The sequence below is a fragment of the Barbus barbus genome (assembly GCF_936440315.1).
Source record: "Barbus barbus genome assembly, chromosome: 48".
Classification (NCBI taxonomy): Eukaryota; Metazoa; Chordata; class Actinopteri; order Cypriniformes; family Cyprinidae; genus Barbus; species Barbus barbus.
The window spans coordinates 17,395,855-17,422,608 of NC_136726.1; positions in this window are offsets into that span (position 1 = coordinate 17,395,855).

The following is a 26,754-nucleotide window of genomic DNA, read 5'->3' on the forward strand; positions in this document are numbered from 1 at the left end:
TTGTAAATAAGTGTTTTGAAATACATTTTATGAGAAAATACAACTTTAGTTTTTATGCTTCAAAACTTCACATTTAATTGAATTAACTTGGCTTTTCTTTGTACCTGAAATTTAGTAGTAATTTATGAGTGAAATTTGTTTCACCACTAATTTTTTTATTAAATTATATTATATTACATTATATTGTATTGTATTATTATTTATTTGGTGACTAGATGTATAATAAGTGTGAATATGTACTGTAAATTGTTATTACAAAATAAACCCCTTTTGGGTGATTTGGGATTATGTTATGTTATCTTATATTATATTATTTGAAATATTTTTTATTTATTTTAATTCAATAAGTGAAATAGTAATTTTTATTAAAGTACATTTTTGAAACTCTGATCTAAAATGACTAAATGGAAAATTAATAATAATAATAATTATTATTATTATTGATGTTGTTGTTATTACATGGCTTATTATTATCATTATTATTATTATTTTCAAAACTGACTGTACATTATTTCCTAATTTGGCCTCAACTGCATACCTGCATTGCTGTTGTTATCATTTCTAGACACACATTAAGTGGTGGCCTCTTTTGACTAGAAAGCCCTAGAAACACCCTAGCAACTGCATACAGTATCAATGCCCTGGTAACCATTTAGGTTAAAAAATAAGACTTATTTGCAATAACTTGAACTGCCCAATCAAGCACAAGATATATGGGAACCTGTATTAATAATGTTACTAGTGTCATTTTTGATTTCGTGTTGACTATATTGTTCAAAACATCACATAAAGCAACATAAGTCGTGTGAGTATCTTGAAAGAGGCGAACCTGACATATTAAAACACAGGCCACACTTGTGTTTAGTGGCTCAGGAACATTAGAGTTCTTACGGTCTGCACGCTGAGGCCAGTCATTGCAGCCCCTGGAGAAATTCAGGTTTTAGTGTCACAATAATGGGCAGAAGACCATCTCATCCAGAGGGGACTTAACCTACTTCTGGATAAGAGCTTTGCCTCACAAACACTTTCTGAGCGTCCTATTTATGCTTGTGTTGTGACATCACGGCTCAACCTCACTGCCTCAACCAATGAATCTTATTTTTAGACCAAAGTGTTTTTATTATTGTCATTATCGGTTCTTTTGCATCTCTTTGTTAATGTAATACGTGTCGATTAGCGTTCTAATTATATGCAAATATAATTGCACCCACTCTCTAATTAACAGCTAATAAGTACATGAAGGATATCATGCGTATAGCCTCTGGTGTAATCATGCCTTTTTAAAAGTAGAGAACTTTAAACACTTTTTAATGCTGCATGGGACTAAACACACGGCAAAAAAATAAAAATAAAAATAGTTTGCAGTTACAAAATTCCCAGGATAATTAGCTTGGTTCATCAACAATGCGGTGATGTGAAACCTGTAGACAGGGCATGTGTTCAAGAAAGGAATAAAAAAATAAATAATAAAAACTTGTTAAAGGGAAAGTTTGGCAACCATTGTTAACAGCATGATTTTAATGTTGTTCTAAATTTGTTTGATTTTCTTTCTGTTGTTACTGACCCCAGACTTTTGATTATATTACATTACATTACATTATTTCATATTATATTATATTACTACCCATTACCAGGGTATTAGATGTGTTGCTTCAGAGGTATATTTCATGCTTTAATTGTAATTTTTTTTGTTGATAATAATAATTATAATAATAATAATGCTTTTACATGTATTATATTTATGAAATAATAACAATAAATGTATTTAATAAATATAATACATATGAAAGCATTATTATTATTATTTTTATTATTAAATAAATACATTTGGGTTTGTATCATTTATTTGTGAGCGGAGTATTTTTCAGTGAATATTTCAGTAATGAAAGAATATATTTTTGTGACCTTTTCATGACTTCAGAATAGTTTGAATAATGATACTTTTATCCTGTTTTAGTTCTGTCAAATTGAATAATTAATATATATATATATATATATATATATATATATATATTCCCTTAAATGCATTATGTAAAAAGAAAATATATATATTTTTGGATGCGATTAATCGTGATTAATCAATTTGACAGCACCACCTTTTTTGTCAATCTTAGTCCTCACATTTATTATATAAAAAATAGTGGCCAGTGCATCTATCAAAAATGCACCTTTTATGAAAAGTCATTCAAGTTTTGGAGGGTGAGCCAGTGATGACCGATTTTTCAATATAACAGTAGAACAATATCTCAGCCTTTGGTCTCTCTCTGTCGCCCTTCTATATATCCTGTGCCACCCAGAAATGCTGATGTGGATATAACTGATGAGAGCTGCGTGTCTGTCCCTTCATCTCCGGCCTGTCATCTTAGTTTTTGTATAATTGTATTAATGGGGTGTGACAGGAGCGTAACGTATCAGCACTCGGAGATGAGCAATCGCCCAGAGCCTGTCAATGGCGAACGCATATCTGCACGACCTCCTTCATCTGCTGCGCTCTCTTCTCGCTCCTCGCTACTTGAACCGAGCAGCGACGGGGTCGAAAACACTTTGGTCTTTATAAAGGGAAACATATGTAACACACACACACAATATTCTGCCTCGTGTTTAAGTAATGTTGTGCTTCTCAGATTGAAGCCTCACAGTAACACCTCATCCCTTACCTTTCCATTCCCTCAATATTGTATAAGGGCTGAAATATTAAGGCACTTTTTTGTGTGTAGAAGCTCAGCTATGTAGTGACACCTGCGTTGAGGCCTGAAGTGTGAGCTGAGGCTGTTATAGCCTGTGCAGTCGTTTATTGATTGGTTGATGCCGACTCCGGTGTGAGGAAGTCTGAGGCTCATTCAGAGCTGAGGCTATCTGTAATTGATTAATTCTGGACTGACAAAGGGGCTAAACTGCTTTTAAAAACTCAATTTTGGCAAAGCAAGGATAGTTAGGCTACTCAGTCAATTAGTTGGAATAATTAATATCCTAACTAAACTATTAAATATTAACTTGGATGGATTACACTTTCCTATACTTTTCCTATAACCTACTATGATTAGAATTAGAAGGATGACCTATATAACAACATCAACAACATTGAATTGTATTATTATTATTATTATTATTATTATTGTTGTTAATAATAATAATAGTAATAATGATATAATTTGAATAAAATAATAATTGTTTACACTAAACAATTGGGCCAGGGTTTAGTTGGTCAGGGTGGCCTTAATAGCCTCTACTGGAAGATGCCTTTATTCTCCATTAACAGTCTTATAAAATTATATAATGTGTTCAGGCAATTTTGTTTATTAAACATTTTATTACATATATTAAATATTTAGTATGTATGAATTTAATAGGAAGTATTCATTTATTGTTTAATATTATTATGAACAATGGCAACAACAACAATAATAGTAATAATAACTCTTATTAACAGCACTAACAACAAAAACAACAAATTATTGCTGTTGTTATTGTTAAATATTATTATTAAAATATTGTGATCATTATTAACATCACCAACAATATCATGATCATCATCATCATTTTTAATAATTACTCTTAACATCAACAACAACAACAAAATGTATTATTATTGTTATTATTGAATATTACAATATTACTATCATAAACAACAACTATAATAATAATAATAATAATAATAGTTGTATTATTATGGATTTGGTTGCTATTTTTAATAAATCTATAAGATATCAGTACCTAAGACATACTTAGTATTTTATTTTGTGATTTCACTGAAAAGCCTGCTAAGGTAATGACCATGTGTTTGCATTTAAGCACATATGTGACCCTGGACCACAAAACCAGTCTTAACTGCCAATTTTTCAAAATTTAGATGTATACATCATCTGAAAGCTGAATAAATAAGCTTTCAATTGATGTATGGTTTGTTTTACGATCGGACAATATTTGGCAGAGATACAAATATTTCTATATCTGGAATCTGAGGGTGCAAAATATTGAGAAAATCGGCTTTAAAGTTGTCCAAATGAAGTTCTTTGAAATGCATATTACTAATCAAAACGGAAGTTTTGAGATATTTACGGTAAGAAAATTACTAAATATCTTCATGGAACATGATCTTTACTTAATGTCCAAATGATTTTTGGCATAAAAGAAAAATCTATAATTTTGACCCATACAATGCATTTTTGGCTATTGCTACAAATATACCCCAGCAACTTAAGACTTAAGGTTTTGTGGTCCAGGGTCACATATATGGCTTCGAAATGCTTGCAGTGTTTTGCCTAACAGAATTTATATTTAAGCTGTTTATGCCTGTTCCTCTATGGCTGTTGAGTTCAGTGACTGCTTAGAGGCAGTGTGACAGTTAAACAGCTCAGCAAGTGAGCAATGCTATCGCTTCAAGCCAAAATAACTGACTTTCAAATATCTCCGCATGCATCAGCGCTTACATATATCTGCTACGGCGATAGTGATGAGCAAAAATATCACATTTGTCTGGAGAGCCGCGTAACTGCAACTTAAACATAAATGTAGATGATTCAGAGACATTATTGTGAAAGCTGACCCTGTGTGTGTGTGTGTGTGTGTGTATATATATATATATATATATATATCTCAGAGGTGGCGTTAACCAAAAATTTTTCTTCATTGATGGAATTATTTTTATCAGTGATGGAAAAATCTGAAGGCCGTCACTTTGACAGATTCCACTGATGGTGATCTATTGGAATTGATAACTGTCCAGTTGGTGGCTGTTCAGTGCGCTCCAGTGTGGCAGCAGAGTGCGGGATCATCAGCTCCAGAACAAAAATAAAACTGTCACCAATCTTCTGTTATGCGTTTGATTAGGCACAGACGAGTACCCACTAGTAAAGTCAAAGAGGTGATCAGTTTACGCTGCCGCTTCGCTTGATCTCAGGTGTCTACAACGATCTCTCACGCCACATTAAAGAGCAACAAAACGGTAACAGTTATTTATTGCTTGAATTTCCTAATGAAATGGACAGAATTTTATATCTGAGCCTGTTTCATATCAAAAGTAACAAAGCACAAAGCACAAAGCTTAAACTATTACGATTTATTGGATGGAAGGCACACTATATGTACGGTTCATTCATCAACTGAAAATAGAATTGATTGTGATTTAAGAATCGATATTGGTTCATAAAAATGAGAATCTATTAAAATCGAGAACTAAATTTTTTTACCCAGCCCTAGCATGTTTTGTTGATTTTAATGTCCTCCGCTGTCTCTGTTCATCTGTTCTCTTCATAAATCATTTATATACTCGTCCTGTAGGTTCATTATTAAAAATGAAAATGTGAACAAAAATACAAGCAATTAATTGTGTTATTATACTTAAAATATGAAAAGTTAAATAACGGGTAATTATATTTTATGTATTTATTATTTATATGTAATTATATACATACATACATACAGTCGTGGTCAGAATTATTGGCAGAAAATGATCAAAGAAGGCTCTGAAAATAAACCTGGACGAAATGATTGGTACACCTAGAAATTCTTATGAGTAAAATATCTCTGAAGTATATTCCCATTCATATTTACAATTTTGAGCACTCCAGGGGGATTATGAGCATGAAATTATCCAGCCATAGCTTCCTGTTTCACAGAAATATAAAAAGGAGGGTAAAAAATGTCCAAATTCCCTTAATCATCCATCACAATGAGAAACACCAAAGAATATATTTCTGATGTGCAGCAAAAGATAATTGAGCTTCACAAATTAGTGAAGTGGCTTTAAGTAAAGAGCTAGAGCAGTGACAATTCCCATTTCCACCATCAGGGCAATAATTAAGAATTTCCAATCAACAGGAAATGCTACGGATCTGCCTGGAAGAGGGCATGTGTCTATATTTGAATTTGAGTGAATTTTTGAGAGAATTTGAGTGGCCAAAGACTCTTCAAGGACCATAGCTGGAGAATTATAGAGAGAGTTTGAGTTTCGGGGTCAGAAAACCTTAAAGAAATTGTCAAACAGCCCCTACATCACCACATGTTGTTCGGGAGGGTTTCAAGAAAAATTATCCTAGCTCATCCAAAAACAAACTCCAGCATATTCGGTTATCAGACACGACTGGAACTTTAAATGGGACTGGCTTCTATGGTCAGATGAAACTAAAAAATTCGATTTTTAGCTGCAGACACTCAAGATGGGTTTAGTGCACACAGGGATTAAAAACGTACCCCATGTGTACAATGAAATATACTGCTGTATTTTTAATGTTATGGGCCTATATGTGAATGTCCAGCGCTCTCTCCACCCTCAATACCACGACTGAGGTGCCCTTGAGCAAGGCACCGAACCCCCAACTGCTCCCCGGGCGCTGCAGCATAAAATGGCTGCCCACTGCTCCGGGTGTATGTTCACGGTGTGTGTGTGTTCACTGCTGTGTGTGTGCACGTTGGATGGGTTAAATGCAGAGCACGAATTCCGAGTATGGGTCACCATACTTGGCTGAATGTCACTTCACTTCACTATATTTCTGCTGGAGGTCCTGAACATCTTGTTTAGACACATGGAATCATGGATTCTATCAAATACCAACAGATAAAAAATCAACAAGTGACTGACTCTGTTAGAAATCTTATAACGGGCCATGTTTGGATCTTCCAACCGTACAATAATCCAAACACAAACCTCAAAAACAACACAAAAATGGGTCACTGAGCACAAAACCAAGCTTCTGCTATGGCCATTCCAGTCCTCTGACCTGAAACCTGTTGAAAATGAGTGAGGTGAACTGAAGAGAAGAAGCACCGTCATGGAGCTGGGAATCTGAAGGATCTGGAGTGATTCTGGATGAAGGAATGGTCTCTGATCTCTTGTCAGGTGTTCTCTAACCTCATCAGGCATTTATAGGAGAAAATTTAGAGCTGTTAAACTGGCAAATGGAGGTTTCAAAAAGTATTTAATAAAAGTTAATGAACAGTTAAACTGCCTGCTGTTCTTCAGAAAAAAGTCCTTCAGGTCCCACAAATTCTTTGGTTTTCTAGAATTTTTGTGTATTTGAACCCATTCCAACCATGACTGTATGATATTGAGATTCAGCTTTCCACACTGAGGACAACTGAGGGACTCATATGCAACTATTACAGAAGGTTCAAACGCTCACTGATGCTCCAGAATGAAAAACCATGCTGGGGTATGAAAGGTTTTCATAGTCTGAAAAAATTAAATATCCCATATTAACAGATTAATTAGAATTTTATATGGTCTGTGAGGCATTTTAATTTTTTATATATAGCCTCTGTCTGGCACAGTGAACATTTTTTCATTGATCTATTAGAATTTTTAGAGTGGTGTAAATATACTGTACGATAGAAATTTTCAGAAATATACTGCCGTCCGGCATGCATGGTGTGATGCCACGAAATTACTTTAGAAAAGTTGAACAGCACTTCAACAGTAATTAAAAGAGCTTGTTGGCTGGGCAGTAATGAAATCTCTCTCTTACATATTGATCCATGTTTGCTGGAGGAAAATATTTGGATGATTAAAAGCTTGCTGATACAGGCTTTTCTCCGGACGACGTGTTCTGGTTTTGCTCCTGTGTCAACATGGCAAGGCATGCGGTGGCTAAAGTGGATTGTAAAGCAAAATCCTTATAATGTAGAGCGTGTTATTTGTTTGCATTAGCCGTAATTGGAAATACCAATGTAAATTTCTATTTTCCATCCCTATCTTCTTATATATGCATATGCACAGTATAGGAAGTATTAGTGACCTTCCATTGACCAAGTTGTGTTTCTTTCACCCAAAACTTGTCTAAATATACAATGCAAGACCGTAGAGCTGATTTCAGGTCAGTGTTAAAGGTCATATTGTTGTTCGAACATCAAAGTTCACGGGTTTAATTGAGAAGGAACAATATTAAATCTCCCATTTCACCAACAAGACGGCAATGACTCACAGACCAAACCAATGCTGCTAACAGTGTGAACCACCTGTTGTCGGCCTTGATCCTATCAACTAATGTCAATTACACACCAATGCTGTTTGTGTAATGAGAGGGTGCAAAGCTTGAGTTTGCAAGATCATTTTGTGCACTGATGTTGTATTAAAAAAAAAAAAAAAAAAAAAAAAACCTGAAGTGAGTAATGAAAACACTCAATATCGCACTTGCCACATCCTCAAATAGTGCAATACATTCATTTTCAACAGTGCCAGAGAGATCAACAGCCACTTTGAAGAATTTCACTGCTAATATAACTATTCTTGTTCTGAACTTGACATGATAAAAAATATTTATTTATTTATTTAAGCAGGAACTTGTGGCCTTGTATGATTGTATTTGTATGTATGTATGTATTTATTTATGTATTATTTATTATTTAAGATTTGATTTTCTCTGAAAGGGCATGTGCCAGTTTGAATAGGCATGCTTCTGTGTGTAAGTGTGAGAAATTAATGTTTCCCTCAACATTTCTGGCACTTTGAAAAAAAAAAAAAAAACACAAGAGGAATTACAATTCAAGAGGACCTATAAGAGATCCTTGTGGTATGCCTATTTGAAGAAAGAAAGAAAGAAAAAAAAACAACACTGGGTTACTCCAATTCATCAAAACTGAAATGATGTTGCTTTTGACTGAAATGTCATGGCCTTTTGTCTCTGATCGGCGTGCATTGGTAGGTGTTTATTATTTTTATAATTATCATTTGAATACACACTGAAATAATTGAAATGAGAGGGTTTGTCACATCAACAACAAATAATGGTGTTAGAAATAGCCTTCCTCGCAGGTAGTAATATCAGGTGTTACGTGTCCAGAGATGCCCGCTGTCATGACACCATTCCATTCCTGAGCCTGTTGTTCACTTTACAGTCTGTATAACACCTGCAAAATACAAATTATGTTACAAAATCACTTTTGTTAATCAGTATTTTGTATTGTTTTGAATAAATAAATTAATAATAATAATAATAATAATAATAATAATAAATATCTTTAAAATAATATGTTTTCATGGAAAATATCCTGGATTTATTTAGTTTATTAACTTAAATAAAAAAATTAAATAAAATAATAATAATAATAATAAAAAATCATTAGTATTTGTTCTGCTTGTTTTAAGCAACTTTTCTCTTTTAAAACAAAATTTGTTTTCTTTTTTTTAGATAGACTATTATCTCTATAAATAGCTTATATATTGATGTATGTTTTGCTACATACATTAAATGTGATTCAAGATACGTTATACTTATCCATGACTTAAGATAAATAGTTTAACTATACTGCCCAATTCAATTACATAATTTGCAAAGGTATATGCTGCAAGTAGTTCATTGCATCATGAAAGACATTAGGTATACAGACATTAAGCTATTTCAAGTACTTATTTTACTAAGTTTATGTTGTGAAAGAGTAAACAATATTTTTACAATTTCAAACTCTTGACATTCTTCCTCGGTTTGTTGTACCTACCATTTCATGCTTAATCCTCTTTTCTTTTTTTTCTTTTTTTTTCCCTTGTACCCTTTCTCAAATTTCCTATTCATCTCTGCCATTTCAGAACATTTTCCTCCTCTGCCATATCGATATTTTCCTCGCCTTCAGCAACTGCATAAGGCACAAACAAGGCACACAAAAGGTGAGAAACTTCACTCACTCCATATGAGAGGCACAGCTCTCGCAAGCATGCCAGCTCCGCCCATTCAGTCCCAGTCGGCTCTCAGACTGTCCTTTTGTATAGAGTGATCGCTCTCTGAATCTTCCCTCTGTGCTGGATGAAAGCGCAAGGTCAAGTATTTCATCCTGACATCAGCCAAACATTCCTTCTCCAGAGCCTGAACATAGCTTTGCCATTAGATTTGTGTCTCTCATTCCATCTAGAGGTGGAACATCCCTAGGCATTCAGGTCAACTGTGTATCTGTGCATGCATGAATATTTCATCCTCCAGAAGCATTCTAGCAGGAATTATATCATGGAATTACAAAATAAGGATCCAAAATTACATGCACCAAAAATCTTTGCTTACGGCCTAAAATCTTGGTTAATGTATATGGAATGTGTTATTTTGGGACCCAGTTTTGATAGATTCATGTTTACAGGCAAAAACACTTCTGCTACTAAGCAGCCTGGAACTTGTGGGGTTAAAATGCATTTCAAACCCTTTGGTTAGTGTCTGAATTTAACTCTTGGTATGGCACCAGAGTCATGTTGTTTAGGTTTATTGTCAGATGGATTTTCCGCCTAAGGTTTCAATGGAACAATCAAGTATACCCATGAGCCAAACACCATTGGAGCTCCCCTGATCTGTGTTTGAACCACACACCACCCTCTCTGGGCATGTTCGGACAGATCAATGTAGCCAGGTCTTTTCAATTAAAAAGATTTGCTGCAGTCTTCCTTGTGAGATTGAATTATTGACATGCACGTGACCCAAGAGCTTTGATTAAATCTTGACCGTGGAGTTGTATCTTTTGTAGTGTTTGGCCCCAAAACACACATTGGGTCCCTTTTTTTTTTTTTTTGCCAATTTGGTAGTACATACAGTGGGGACTGAAATTCTGGTAACATACTGAATGTTACAGATTTGATTTTAAATGTAAATCTAAAAATACCATATAGAGGAAATGTTTTAGACGTTATGCAATTGAATAAATATTTAAGGTTTTGCATCTGAACAGAGTTTGTAATGTTGTTGAGATTTTTTTTTTTTAATTCCATTGATGGCACATGTGAGATTAATGTGGTATTTTTCCTCAGGAGAAACACCTGAGAAGCAAGAGTCTTAAAGGGGTCACATCACATTATTACATTTTTCCTAGAGGTCCACTTACAGTGTTAGTAAAGTTTTTAGTGCCAAAACCATTACATGGTCATTTCCTACGATCTCTTTGACCCTTACATTGTCCTCATCTAAAAATATCAAACTCTTTGCAAAGTCTGACAGGCTTAAACAACTGGAAAATGTCATAAAAACTGTTAAGAAAATGAAAACGACAGCTCCTTGTTTTTAATGTTGAGGTCTTTCAGAAAGGTCTGCAGCATTGTAGGTGCTACACGCATTCAGGAACTGCATAAGTTTGGTGAAATTTTCCATATTTAGCCTTTAATCTCTTGTGCTGTTTTAAGCCTAGCTTTATTCTCGCACATTGGTGGTCCGCCCCGTCATTGTAAGGGTGAGTTTAAAAGTAGACTTCTCTCTGATTTCAAAAAGATAATTTTTTGCAACATTATTTCAATCAGTGCTCTTTTTGTACTATAGGATATTTTGAATTCTGAAAAAAAATAAGTTTTTTATATTCAGATGAAGTGCTTTTATCTCCAAAGATCAAGGACAATTTGATTCCTCATGATAGGACTCCTATATAGGAGAAGCAGTTGAGATATTAAAGAGATGTCATTTGTGATTTGTCTTTCCTGTGGGTTTTGTCTCTTCCAAAGAACCACTGACATAAATTGGGTTGAGAAGATGTGACACTCTACTCCATCTTGAGTTCTAGAATTAGACCAATGAGAACACTTAGAACTGCAATTATTACACCTGACTTTGATTCCACATTAGTCGACGTAGACGTTCGGTTTTCTTTCAGAGCGAGAGGTGACTTTGCAGCAGGAAGGAGGAGGAGGGGGGAAGAGAGGGACCAGATTTACACTTCTCTGCAGTCCCAGTGTATGTCATTAAAGGCAGGGGTCCGTGTAGCAATTCCACTCCCGTCCCACCTTCCTAGCCGGCCCGGGAAGCCTGACTCCGATCTGATTTATCTGCCCTGTCTCTCAGCCCCAGCTTTTCCCGCCAATGGGGAAAACAAAGCTGACTAGATTTACGCCTGGAGATGAGATGAGATTCGCTTTGGCACGAGCACATGGCTCTGGTGATGGTTCAAACCACTCCCCTCTTCGCCCCTGTCCCGCCCTCCCTTCCGAGCTCCGATTGGGCAACCGTACGGCCACTGGGTCCAACTGATGGATGCTCACTTGCGCTCTGCCTCTAAAAATATTCTGTGCAAGACACGCTGATATTAATTCTCTCTCACAAAGCCTCTGTTCTCCCTGTGTGTCCTCTGTCCCCCGGTGAACTCTTGTCCTCCATATTCTCCCTTTGTTGCTTTGACATCACTGTTTGCTATCTTTTCACAATATAAGGGTTGGAAGGTATGACCAAACTCTTACGTATGTCGTATGGTTTATGCTTTACCACACTAAGGATATATGTAAAGTATTCTGAACTGTCAAAACTGTCATCATCACCAAAAAAAAAAAAAAACCTTGACAGGACGATCAGGTCTTTAACATCTTAATGTAGCATAGTGACTTTAAATTATTTTCCAGTAAAAATATCTGTTAAAAATAATGGTCTTTCACGCTTAAAAATAAAGGCTCCAAATTGTAGGTTCTCCAAAGAACCTTAAAGTAAACAGTTCTCAAAAGAACTATTATATTTTCCAAGTGTGAAGAACATTTTAATCCAAAGAACCCTTTTTTTCCCACTTTAAAAAAAACTTTGAAAGGTTCCACTGATGTTAAAGTTTGTTCATGGAACCATCAAGGCCAATAAAGAACCTTTATTTTCTAGAGTGCTTAATGCTTCCATGAAGACCGTTTAGCATCAGCTGTTCTTTTAAGAACTGCTCACTAAAACGTTCTCTGGGAAACTAAAAAACGTTCCTTCTATGGATAAGTGTACTTTACTGCACTGCCAGATTTGGGGGGGGTTTATCACTTAGGTACTGTATATACAGCAAGTTAGAAACAATCTAGCAATGTGTTTAAAAAAAAGTTAAGGTCAGATTAGGGCTTGTCCCATTTCACTCATTTGAATTCCATATGTGCAAATGACAATGTTTCTAGCCAGCATTAAAAAACAAAAAAAACAATACTCCAACTTGTTTTGTGCCTAACTGCATCCCTTGACAGTTTTCCCGCTTGTCTTGATTTGGACACGTTAACTTGTAAAGCTGCCATAAAACAGTCTTGACTGTGCAAATATATCTGCTGTAGTGTACATGGTATCAAAAAAATTTACACACTTTTTAACAGCATCCTGCCCAGACCTAATATATCTACAGCAGTATAAACTATCAACATTTTTTACCATCCTACTGCCCAGATCTAATGTATATCTCTCGCTCACTCTCTTCTCTCAGTGCCTCTCAGCTCCAATTATTGTATATAGCGCAGGTCACAAGTGGGCCTACCTGTTAGTATCTGTTTAATTTGTTGCAACAGGGCAAACCATGCAGAACAAAGAAGATTAATCTTCTCATACACACTAAGGTCTGGTTGAAGCTCTTATCTCACAGATAAATGACTCTTTACTCTCTAAACATGTTGCATTGTGTAGTTTTGAATGGTCTTGTTTACCTCCAATGTACCCCGTTCAGGACTTGATTTATGATAGCGCCGTTCCCAGCGCCTGGGTTCTCGGTATACATTTTTTGGCGGTTTTTGAAGCTCATTACTGTCTGTAAACTCTTCAGATTCTGTATCCCCCTCCCCAAAAAATCGCCATGGATTTGATTTTTACCTTACGGGAGATGCAAATGAAAATGACACAGCTTTAAGGTGCAACTACGTAAGTCCAAAATACGCTTGTACTTCTGAAATGAAAGACCTTGGAACCTTCAAATGTTTTTTTGCGGATCCTCTTCCATCTCTCACTCGTAGATTAATGTTGCGTAGCGTGCCGACATCTTTCAAATCTCAAAATAGGATCCCAGCTTTTAAAAATAGTTTTTTTATGAGCCCTTTCCAGCTGATCTGTGAACCCGACGATCATTTTTAATAATGCGCTAATCATTACAGGGACTCATAAACTGCAGCACCCACTGCGAAGACAGGGCGAGCCGGGAGTGTATCAGTTCAGGTCTTGGCAGCTGTTCGGAGGCCGACAAATACAGCAGCCAAAATCCGGTGGCCATTATAAATGGCCCTGTCCTTCAGAGAAAGATAGCAAGGACTTCAAGACTGCTGGAGACGAAGAGAGAGGAAGGGAGCGGGAGAGAGCGTGTACTACCTGCTTGGAGAGTGCTGTATTTGGGTGAAACATATGCCGATGACCTGAGGAATCATGTCAGAGCCTGAGGGATCGAGCCGCCCCCGGTGTTATTGATTTCAAAATCCAGGCAAACACTGCAAAAACTCTCTCCCACTCTTTTTCAAATCTTTTCATAGCCCACTATATATACTGCAAATAAAAGTGTCAGAAAGGCCAAAAAAGAGAAATCTATTTACTGTAAAATAATTCACCCAGAAATGAAAATTCAGCATCATCGACGTACCCTCCTGTCATTTCAAAACTGTATATTTCTTCTGTGAAACATAGTTGGTTATATTGTGAAAGGCAGTTTTTATTTGTATATATATATATATATTAGTTTTTTTCCCCCAATGGGATCCAATGCTGTTTAGTTTCCAGTGTTTTCCAGACTATCTTGTCTGAAGAAGCAAGTAAATAATAAAAGAATGATCAATTGTCCCTTTAATCAGTATTTTGTCTTTCCTGGAATGAATGACATTTTTTTTTTATAAACATTTTTGTTTATTATATATATATATATATATATATATATATATATATATACTATTTTATAGTATATTTTATATAACTATTTTGCTTCCTATATAAATGTCCATGTTTTATGTATAATTAGTTATAATATAAACAAAAAATGTATGATGTTGAATTATATATTTTTTTTCCTATAAACAATTATTATTGTCCTCTCCTTTCATTTATAGCAGGGGTTTTCCAACTGTTTTGTCAGCTGAACCCCTTTGACATAAATTATTTACTTATAGTACCCCCTGATACTTTAAGTAAATATTTCAATAATTGAATTGCACATTTGCATGTTTAACTTTAAAAACTATTTTTATCAGTTTTAAAGTTTCAGTAATATTTATATAGCTATTGTTATTATAACACTCAGAAAATTATAAAAATTCATATTACTTTTATTTACAATGTATACATTTTTTTCCACAATACTTTTTTAAATACAGGGTTTTCCAAAAAGATAATTATTTTATACATTTAAGATTTTACACTTACATGACAGTTGTATAAATCTGTAACATTCATTTGCAAAAACCTTTTAATTTATTTATATTTGTTATTTTTTTATTAATTTGGTATACACTTGTACCAACTCACAAGCCCTCTGCAATTCCCTAACAAACCACCAGGGGTTCGCGAACCCCACTTTGGGAAACCCAAAAGTTGTGATTTAAAGTTGAGTTGTGTAAAAAAAATTAAATAGAAAATAAAAAACCTGGTGTTGGTCAAGTGTGAGCAACATTTATATTTTTTTCATTTGAGCAAGCTGCAAAGTGACGATTCTGGCATGCAAACAATTTTATCATAAAACTTTGCAAGTACTTCTCGGAGTTCTTTTCAAGTACGTAAAAGGTCAAATGAGAAATGGTTCTCATTGTCTCAGGATAAATCATCTGAAGTGACTGAGGCCAAATAACCTTCTCGATGTACATTCACTAGAAACCAGTTCATAGGAAATTCACGTGCCTCGGTTTCTTTGACACAATGCACCGTGATGAGAAATTACATAGAATGGGCAAATTCATCTCAGCACCTTCTAACATCGATATTAAGCACCAAAAAAGGCACAAATAAGTACGTCTGTGCATGTATTCCAGCGCTTACAGGAACAGAATAAGCAGCGTGCTGTAATTTTGAAGTTACACCTCATCAGCCATCACTGCATTCCCAGACTGCTTTGCATCCCAGACTTATGGCCACTTTTCTGGGGGATAAGGAGCGTTCAGCACTTTGCGTTTAATCAATCTGTCCGTGAAGGTGACATTTTCAATTGATCCGCTGCAATTTACTTCACCGAGTGTCAGGCCTATTTTCATCTGCTGCTGTTTTAAGGCGCTCAGCAGTGCCAGTGTGTTTGGAATATCAGAGGCGCTCTCATTTGAAGGGGCTTTAGGTAAATCACCTTGTCCTGGAGCCAGGAGAGTGTTCGTGTGTTTACCTTGGTGTCATTGCGTGTGTTTGTTTGCGGTTAAAATCTCTTCATCTTGATTATTTTCCCAGCTTTCCCATCTGTTTCCAAGGCAATGAGTTAATTTATTTGCTAATTAGTAATTAGTGTTTGAGATGATGATGAAAATAGAAAAATTAATCTGTTGCATGATAACTAAATGCAACAATGATGATTTTTTATCAAAATAAGACATTTCAAAAATCTATTTCTTAATCGCATTTTCAGTAAATATAAAGTAAAAAAAAAAACAACAACAACGGTCTTACAACAACTTAAACATGATGCATCATATGTGACCCTGGATCACAAAACCAGTCATAAGTAGCACGGGTATATTTGTAGCAATAGCCAACAACACATTGTATGGGTCAAAATTATCGATTTTCCTTTTATGCCAAAAATCATTAGGATATTGAATGAAGATCATGTTCCATGAAGAGATTTTGTAAATTTCTTAATGTAAATATATCAAAACTTAATTTTTTGAATAGTAATATGCATTGCTAAGGACTTGATTTGGGCAACTTAAAGGCGATTTTCTAATAGTTGTATCTCAGCCAAATCTTGTCCTATCATAGCAAGCCATGCATCAATGGATAGCTGATTTATGTATAATCTCAATAAAAATAAAAAAATAAAAAAAAAAGACCCTTATGACTGGTTTTGTGGTCTAGGGTCACTTATAATAAATTGATATTTAATATAATTATATAATATAATATATTCAAATGTTTTTGTATCATAATATATAAGCATTTGTAAGAAACTTTAGTACAGTTCATAAGTTTGGGGTCTGTGTTTTTTTTTTTACTTTTTTTAAAATAATGAATAATTAAATATAAGAACAATATTTTAATATTTTTGCAAAATTATTTATAGTAAAATATTATTGTAAATTAAAAATATTTATTGTAAAATTTAAAAAAAAACACACACACATATAAAAAACTCAAACATATATTTTAAATAAAAATTAGATCATTCAAATAATGTAAACTAAATTAAATACACACACTATCATTAAAAGTTTTGGGGTCAGCATTTATTTATTTTTTTTAAGAAATTAATACTTATATTCAGCAAGGAAGTATTAAATAGATGAAAAGTAACAGGCTTAATTCCAAAAAGTATACATTTCAAATAAATGGAAATTACGATATATTTCCACAAAAATAAGCAGCTCAACTGTTTTCAACATTGATAATAAGAATAAATATTTCATTAGCAGCAAATCAGCCTATTAGAAGGATTTCTGAAGGATCATGTGACACTGAAGACTGAAGTAATAATGCTGAAAATTCAGCTGTCCATCACAAGAATAGATAACATTTTAAAATATATATAAAATAGAAAACAATTATTTTAAATTCTAATAATATTTCATTATATTGCTGCTTTTGTACCATTTTATTTTTGTTTAGATGCACCTTGGTCAGCATAGTATTATATTACATTATATTATATTATTATATTATATTATGAATCAAATAACATTTTGCAATTGGCTAAGGATAATAAAAGGCTTCACTTTCAGCATGCTGGAAAATCGTTCTCAGTTTCTTAGCATGAGCGCGACAGGCGGTGTGAACCTCATTTGGGTCAGTCTGTATTAGGATCTGAGCGTGAGTGGGACGGACAGGCTGTTGAGTTCTTCCAGCTGGCCTCAGATCAGTGGGTTTAAGAGCTGCCAGGTGTCAGATGCCAACTAAAGAACAGGCTGGAGGTGGAACGGACAGTTTAAATGACGCCAGTCGTACTGTGCTGTCGGTTAGCGAGGAGTATAGTTCCTGCGATATTAATCAGTGCTGCTATTGTGACAGTGAAACCAGTGATACCCTTGTTTATCTCCATTTCCCTCCCTCTGTCTCTCTCTCTCTGACTATTATTCATGCTCTATTCTCTGCGCGCTTTAATCCATGTTAGAGGCAGATGCTCAATTGGAGTCACATACGTTCATGTATTCAAGTTTGTCTCTGCCATCTTGATTATCATGCAAATCTGTTACTTCCTGGTACTTCATGCAGGCAGCGAATAAAAACAGCTATATTTTGCAGAGCCGACATTAATTTGGTAAAAGTGGATTGCACAAATCCATTGAAGTGGGGACTGAACCTCAATGCATTATTCAAACACGCTTGCGTCGGTGCCCTGGAAATAAAAGCACACCGAATAATCTAAGACACTATTTTTCATGGATGTGATCCAATGTAGCTCATATACCTTCCTTCCATACTGAGGGCTTTCTTTTCCTTATTTATTTCACTTTCTGTCTTGGCATTTTGCATATAACCGCAGTGGTAATGTATACAAAACCTCATAAGGGGGAAAAGTAAAAAAGATCTCTTTAATATTTCATTTGTTTCCTTTCTAGACAGCTGTACGGAAATGAAGGACGCCGCTTATGATTTAAAAAAATCTGTGAACCACTACCCTTGAGAAGGAAAAATTACCAAGGATGTCTAAATATCTCAATTACTGTATGTCCCATAGACAACATTGAGATTTAATGGAGAAGAGATGCTCAAATTAGATCACTTTAAAATCACGGACCTAGAAATTTGCTTCTCAGATTTTTTTTGCTCAAAAAAAAAAAAAAAAAAAACTCTCTCTCTTTATGCAATCAGGAATCAGAAATCTCATTTTGATATCAAATATGTCTCAGTTTTATCTCAGTACTGAGGAAATCAGTACTGCATAAGATCGATCTTCTTAGATCATTTATCCATCAAGTAGCTATGGCTCAAAATTCAGCTGAGGGCCTTTAACTAACTAACTGAGGAAATGGAGGATGTTTATGATCCCACAGTCTGCGAGTGTTACCCATGAGAAGTCTTTATTTTTAATATCTCAATTATGTCTAATTTGCAACATTTAATGGAGAAGAAACTGAGACTTTTGCTTGAGATACTAAAGTTTCACAACCGAGAAGTACTGAAAAATCTGAAATTAGAACACTAGAATCTCAGTTCTTTCTTGTAGGCAACACAAATCTTACTTTTATACCAAAAAAAAAAAAAAATGCTATCAGAAGTCAGGGATCTCATTATGACCTCCAATTTTTCTCATTCAGCCTTTCAAAGACGAAATGACAAAGTTAGGCCATTTTTTTTTAGGAGAAACATCTGAGATGTATTTTTACTACTACAGTTCTGAGGAAATGGAGGATGTTGCTTACAATACCAAAAATCTGTGATCAAAAAATGACCAGTTAGATGTTTTTAATATCTCATTAACATTTAGATTTAATGGGAAAGAAATAGAGACCTTTGCTTTGGTACAATAATGAAGTTTCATAATATATTGTTCTCAAAATCTAACGTACTGCAAACCAAACAAAATATTGATGCCAGTGGTCAAACAAAACATTAAGTAAATGAATGAATGAATGAAAATTAAGAAATATCAATCAATCAATCAATCATTCCAATTGTCTCAGTTATTTCTCCTAGACAGCACAGATTGGGGAGAAGAATTAGTTCATCCATCCTAAATATTTTTAGAAAAACCCAAGTAATCTCAATTTAATACAAAAAAAATATTCTCATTATGAGCTCAAATATTTAGTTTTTCAGACCAACTTAGCTATGCCATCTTCTTTCTTTCTTTCTTTCTTTCTTTCTTTCTTTCTTTCTTTCTTTCTTTCTTTCTTTCTTTCTCCCAAATAGTTTTTAGAAAAACCCAAGTAATCTCACTTTAATTCAAAGAAAAATCAAAAACAGAAGTCATAAATGTCATTATGAGTTCAAATATTTCTCATTTAGTTTTTCAGACCAACTAAGTTATGCTATCCATATCATTAATTCGTTCGTTTGGTCGTTCGTTCATTTATTCATTCATTCAATGAGATGAAGTTAATACTTAAATTATACATAACTTAAAACTCCATTAATATCCTAAGCTATAAAAGAGCAATTTATCATTTATTTATTTTTATATAGCTCTGGGATGTGAGATTTTAATATATCATCAAACATTTCTTATCCGATACCTCTAAAAGCAAATGATGTGGGCTGTGCAATCCACATTAATATTTATAGTTCAATTACTGTATGTCAATTGTATCATTTGTTTCTATTTTAATTTCTGCAAGTAATTTCAGAAAAGAAAAACTAAGACAAGACTTTAAATGATTCAGCAAGTCTTCTGAGCCACAAACGAGCAACCTCTGAGCATTAAAATGTTTCTCTGGGCTACTTTAAGTGGACTAGCGGCAGCTCCATTATTCAGGTTGTTGTCTGGCAGGATCCACAGCTCAGATGGAGCCCCAGGTGGCCCCGGAGGACAGAATTCACTCGTTCAAACATGGGCGCCACTCTTCTAGGAAGGACCCCCGAGTCCAAGACACTTGCCATGTCTGTCACAGAGGAACTGTGCCAGCCGACAGATCGCCTCACTTTGAAGCCAAAGGCTCTGACACTGCAGAGTTATAGGCCGAGAAGAAAAAGAGATGCCAACATTAAAGAATTAGAAAGACCAGACTAGCCTTTGAAGTAAAGGAATTTCACACTATCTCTCGTTCTTTGATTTGTGCTCCATAACTTTGCATGAGGAGGTCTCCCATGGCAACCAACATGCATTTAAATGATGTCATGTCCGTCACTTAAGGAGAAGGTTTGAATATCTGAAATATACATTTTGTTTATGAAGACAGAGTAAACGTATGCTGCATACTAATGGACGGACTGATGTATAATGTATGATGTCAACATGTGAAGCATAAGAATGTCCATATTAATCATCTTAAAGGAATAGTTCAACCAAAGCTGGAAGTTCTGCATTATTTACACTTATGTTGTTCCCAGTGTTCTGTATAAACTATTATAGTATTTAAAGCTTTTATTTTTGTTTTTCTTGTGATATTTAAATTTAATTTAATTTAATTTATAGAAATTGTTTTTTTTTAACAGCTGATCAGTGTTATTACAGTTATTTATATAGTATTATATTATTTATTATTATTTTTAATTGACTAGTATTTTAATTTTTAATTTTTTATTTTAGTTTTAGTAATTTCTATATAGATTTATTTTTATTTCATGTTGCCTTTTCAAGTTCAAGTTTTTTTTTCTTTTTTTTTTGTAATTTGTATTTTATATAATTTTATCTATTTCAACTACAGAAACCAATTATTAATAGTTTTTAATAATACATAAATATATGCACACATTTTATTTTGGTGTGTTTAATTAGTAATTAATTGGTTAATTGGGAAAAAATATGATGTATGAAGTTCCTAGTGTTATTTCAATATTATTTATATACTACTATATTGTATATAGTTGGATTTTTATACTTTAATTTCAATTTTAATTTAAGTTTTATTAAGTTTGTGATTTTCTCTTATGTATTCATTCATTCATTCAGTTTGCTTTAGTCATTTTTAGTTCTTCAACTTATTTCAGATAGTTGCTAGAGCAATGTTTCTAATTTATTATTATCATTTATTTATTTTTCTTGGCTGTATATATCTAAATATGCACAAATTTAATTTTGGAATGCTGTAATTATTGCATTATTGACAACAAACTAGCGTGACACTGTATGATATTTGACAAAATATAATCAATGGATATTAAATTAAATTTCATTCTTTTTCTCATACAAAGCTTTTTTTTCAGAATGCTTGAAATATACTCATATTAGCCACATTTTTAGTGCTTTTTATCATTTTTGCAGCTTGACAGGCTTTGGTCACCCTTACATTTACATTTAGCAGACGCTTAAAAGCGACTTACATTGCATTCAAGTTACAGTTTTTACATTTTATCAGCTCTTGCTTTCCCTGGGAATCAAACCCATGACCTTGGCGTTGCTAGCGCCATGCTCTACTATTTGAGCTACAGGAAAGCTTAACCCTTAACTTTCACTGCATGGAAAACATCAGCATCACATAAACGAATACACTGTCACTTTACGAAAACACAGATTTTAGTAAAGTTTAAAGTCTAAAATTCATAGACAAAATGAAAGCCATATTTAGCAACTCCATATTCATATTGGTGATGTGGTCCATAAAGTGGCTGCTCAGTATTCATAAGCAATCCCAGAATTCCTCTCACCCCATGTTTGCTCTGTTGTCTCAATTTCCCCTTATCACCTCCAAAGACTCGACTCAAATTGAGTGCTATTAATGTGATTGTACAGAGAACTGCATTGAAGCTATCGCATAATATTTATGCCAGGTTCGTGCACTCTGTAACAATATGAGATATGTTAAATGAAATCATGATTACTGCGTCTTTCATTTACAGATTGCGGATTAGAAGTGTTGTGAACGCCCATGCATTTGTGTGTTTGTGTTTGTATACGACACATTAACGCCATTAATATTCCGCCTGTGTTTCAATATCTGTCTGGATGGCCTTAATTATGACAGCTGGCTACCTGGCAGGCCTAGAAATCAGAGCAGGGGGAAAAATATCAATTGAATCGCCCCAGAGACCCAGCTGCCAATAATCACAGCAGCACGTCTTCAGAATTCCCCATTACAGCCCATTTCCAACCACAGTAACAATGAAACTATTATAACTGGATTACTTCAAGGTTTAAACTGGCCACAGTAGACTATACATATCAATGGAATTTCAATTAAAAGGAACTGGTGTGGGATTCAAAGACAAGAATGAAGGGGGGCGAGTTTGTGTGAGCCGCTGTACTCCACAGTACAAAGACCGCATAAAGCGTGAGATATCAAAGGGTCTCAAGTGAGGCCTTTAGATCTCACAAAGTAACCTATGCTTCTTTCTTTATGCACACAAATTTACAGTATAGGCCCAAAAGTACATTGTGTGTGTGTGTGTGTGAGTGTGTGTGTGTATATATATATATATATATATATATATATATATATATAGCCATAAAATTATGTTGCTTATTTTGATGTGTTAGGCCTTTTAGAATATATAAATGTTTTAAAAGGGGTTTTAGAAGTGTGTGACCTCAAAGAATAATATGGAATAATCCAGGCCTTTCACAGCTGGACGTGTTACTGAAATTGGTTATGGGAATTATCTGTGCTGAGAATGAAAAAGCAATATGAAAAGTGGAAAGTAAGAAATGAAAATCATTATTATCACAGAATATAACATGAAAAATAATAGACTTCTCGTATTAGTTGAGTGTTGAATGTCATCTAACTCAAATTTGTAATGGCCTGTAAATTACCCATTCCAATCTTTCTTCTGACTGGCTGAAAATTTTTGAACATGAGGCATAGCTCTCATATTTGACGTTAATCAGAATTTGCAGTCTTAATCAAATACATTTCAATATTAAAGAAATATGACATTCTTGATTACACTGGCGTTCCAAAGGGGATATTAAGTAATTCTGAGCCTGAACAAGCAAGACAGATTCTAAGAAAAGAAAGACTTTTTCTTCCTTGACAAAAATGATCAATAAATATTGAAAGACTAAGGATCCTCCATCATTTATGAACTGGGATGGATCTGATTTTTTCCTCCTGAATATATGGGACTCTTTAATGTCTGAGAACAGCCTGTAGATGAGACGGCATCTGTCTAGTTTAGTTTAGTGTATTTCTGTCTTAGTGTCGAGTATGTAGCTAATAGAAGCAATACTTCTAATAAGTAATTTTGGTGAATCAGGTTGTTGGAAAGCATGATTCATTTTGGTGAGTCAGTTTGTTCAGATGGTTGATTTCAATGAACTGGTTGAAGAAAACAATTCACTGATTCACTTAAGTCCTTTGTATTTTATTGAATTGAATACTGCTGTTTTCTTTGTTTTCTATGGGAGCTTGATAATTGCAACTTTTTGTCTTAATTTTGACTTTATTCGCAAAATGCAATAAAGAGAATGCAATAAAGACATTAACTTGCAATTGTGGGAAAAGTCAGGATTGTGAGATATAAACTCACATTAGCAAATAAAAAAAAACAAAATTACCTTTTTCTAGTGTGAAAACAGGATTTCTGAAATCTTAAATTCTAATTATTTATGTATGTGTGTACTGTATGTATGTATGTATTTTTTAGAATTGGAAGTTTATTTAGGTGCATTTAGTTTGAAATTATCTGTGCAATTTACAGCTGTCGCCCTAATTGAGATAAACGCAGTTTTACTGTCATTTAACTTGTAGATTAGAAAACTACAGTTTCAAAGTATCTTCTCAAACACTCCTTCAAGTCTGAATTCTTTTAAGCATTGAAATCTGTGATCTGAAAGAGCCTCAATCTAAAGGTTTGTCCCAAAGCAGTAAATGACAATCATACAGCGATATGAAGGAAGCTTGATAATATCAGAAATGTAATCTGATTTATCTTGTCCTTGAATTCTAAATCTGTATTTTTGCTCCAGGTGTGAGCTGGATGGGTGTGGATTTCTAACACGGAGAATAAGAAGTAGGAGTTTATTTGGATTTATTGGAGTCTTCTTAGAACTGTCGTCAAACAGGTGAGTACAAATGTTTTTTTACCACAGTAAAATGTTGGGTGTATTGGACTATCCTGCTGGAAAATGTTGGTAGCATTCAGTTAAATATAACTAAATAAAATGATTAAAATCATGCATTTTTTATAATTTTTTCTACTTCTGCTAAACTCTAAATGCTAAAATTACTCATCATGAGCGTAATCTCTAAACAAATTTAAAAATCAATGGAACTGACTGATAAAAGAATTGAAAATTCATTAAAAAGCCATTGAAAAGTTTGGGAATCCTTTAAGAAACCAGTTTGCATTTTTTCAAACTCAGGCTTCAGATTCAGGCTTACAACGATCAGATCACCTTCCCAACCCTGAAGTTTCCAGCAGAGAGCGTCTTGCGATTTTCTTAACAAGACAAATGAGAACGTGTTGAACAACTGTTAATTACATCCATCAGCGGCTAACGCAGATTAGCACTAGCGCACCTGTGGAGCTAACAGCTGTTTCTACCACAAAAAGGCCTATCCGAGACGAACTTTTCATATTAATTAATGACAAAAGTTGTTTAATCTAAGGGATCATTTTCATATTCTGTTATGTAATGGAGATTTCATAATTACACAGTTTCGGATGGTTTGTGAGTATCTTTAGAGCTTGAATAAACACCAGAATGAACTATTGCCCCAAGATTGCAATCGGTTAAATTTGTTCGCATGGTTTCGGACGAGTGGGAACCGCTTTACCTTGAGGCTATCTTGACTGGCACCGCTGCGAATAAAGGGTAGTGCTGGGTGTTTTGTGCTTTCTGGATATAATTTGTTGTTGAGATAAAGAGTTGTTTTATTCAAATGTTCACATTTGATTGGAATCTTGAGAACATTGAGGCTATATTTCAGTTTCTCTGGAGAGTCTGTAATTGCTGTTGAAATATACATTGGGCTTCAGAGGTAGTGATGTTGCTATACTATTAGATATATTTGCATGGAAATTTCTGGGCTGGATAATATACATTGTTATTTTTATGTAAGAGCGATAAAGGAAATAGAGAGCAGGATGTGGACAAATGAGTGAAAACGATAAATGACTTCTTGTTAAGGGAAGGGAAAGGGAAGGAAGTGGTGTGTGGCCAAGTATGGTGACCCATACTCAGAATTTGTGCTCTGCATTTAATCCATCATTTAACAGTAGTGAACGGGAACAGTCCGACTCTCTATCCATTAGGCCACGACTGTCCTTTAAGGGGTGTAACAGTTATAGTTTATTTGTTTGCGTTGCAACTTGCCTCATTATTATAGAATTAAATTGTGCAATCACAGATGTTTATGTATTGGCCATTTTATAGTAACTTGAATTTGATTCACATTTCATATACTATAATCTATTTTCATGATGATTCCTGCATTTTCATTCATTGGTTATGAATAGGGATCCACAATACATTGGTGTCATATAATTTATTTAGTTTTCTTTTTAAAAAATGTTTTATGTTTTAAATGTATACTATACCAGTCAATATTAGTGTTCATTCATGTGTACTCTTTTCCCCCATTTTGTTTTTCATTTATACTAAAATGATACGTGTTTTTTTTTTTTTTTTTATTATCATGAATATGCATTTTTTTATAATGTTGTGATGCCCAAATTTGTCATGCCAAAATTATTTTTAATTTCTTTAGACATTTTTTTTTATTATTATTAGTTTGTTTGTTTGTTAAATTAAAATAATTATCAGGTTTTCAGTATCAGACATACTTTTTTCATCCCTATTTATCAACGATCTTTTGGTGTTTGTGTGTGTGTGTGTGTGTTTTAAGTACTATTTTATTACTATTATTGTATCTAATAATATTTTAGCATTTATACACACAAACATACACACATACACACACACACATATATATATATATATATATATATATATATATATATATATATATATACATACACATACATACACACACATACATATATATATATATATATATATATATATATATATATATATATATATATATATATATATATTCAGTGTTCATATGAATTATATTTTACTTTTGAGTCATTTTGTTGTGTTGTCTGTCATTTTTATTATTTAAAAAAATATATATTTCTGTTCAACTTTGTTTTTTTTCAGTTTAAGCTTTCGTATTTTTACTTCAAATTAAACTTATTTTATTTAACTTAGTTGCCAAAGCAACAATCCAAAGCAACAATCCTTTTTAATTTCATTTAATTTCATTTTTTTTCCCTATTCAATTCAATTCAATTGATGGAAACAATTTAGAGTAGTTTTAATAGTTTAATAGATGTAATATATTTAAATAACAATAGCAGCACTGGTTTGTGTCAGTTCGAAATTAAAACATAGATTAAAATAATCATCTATAGAAGCCTCACACTTCAC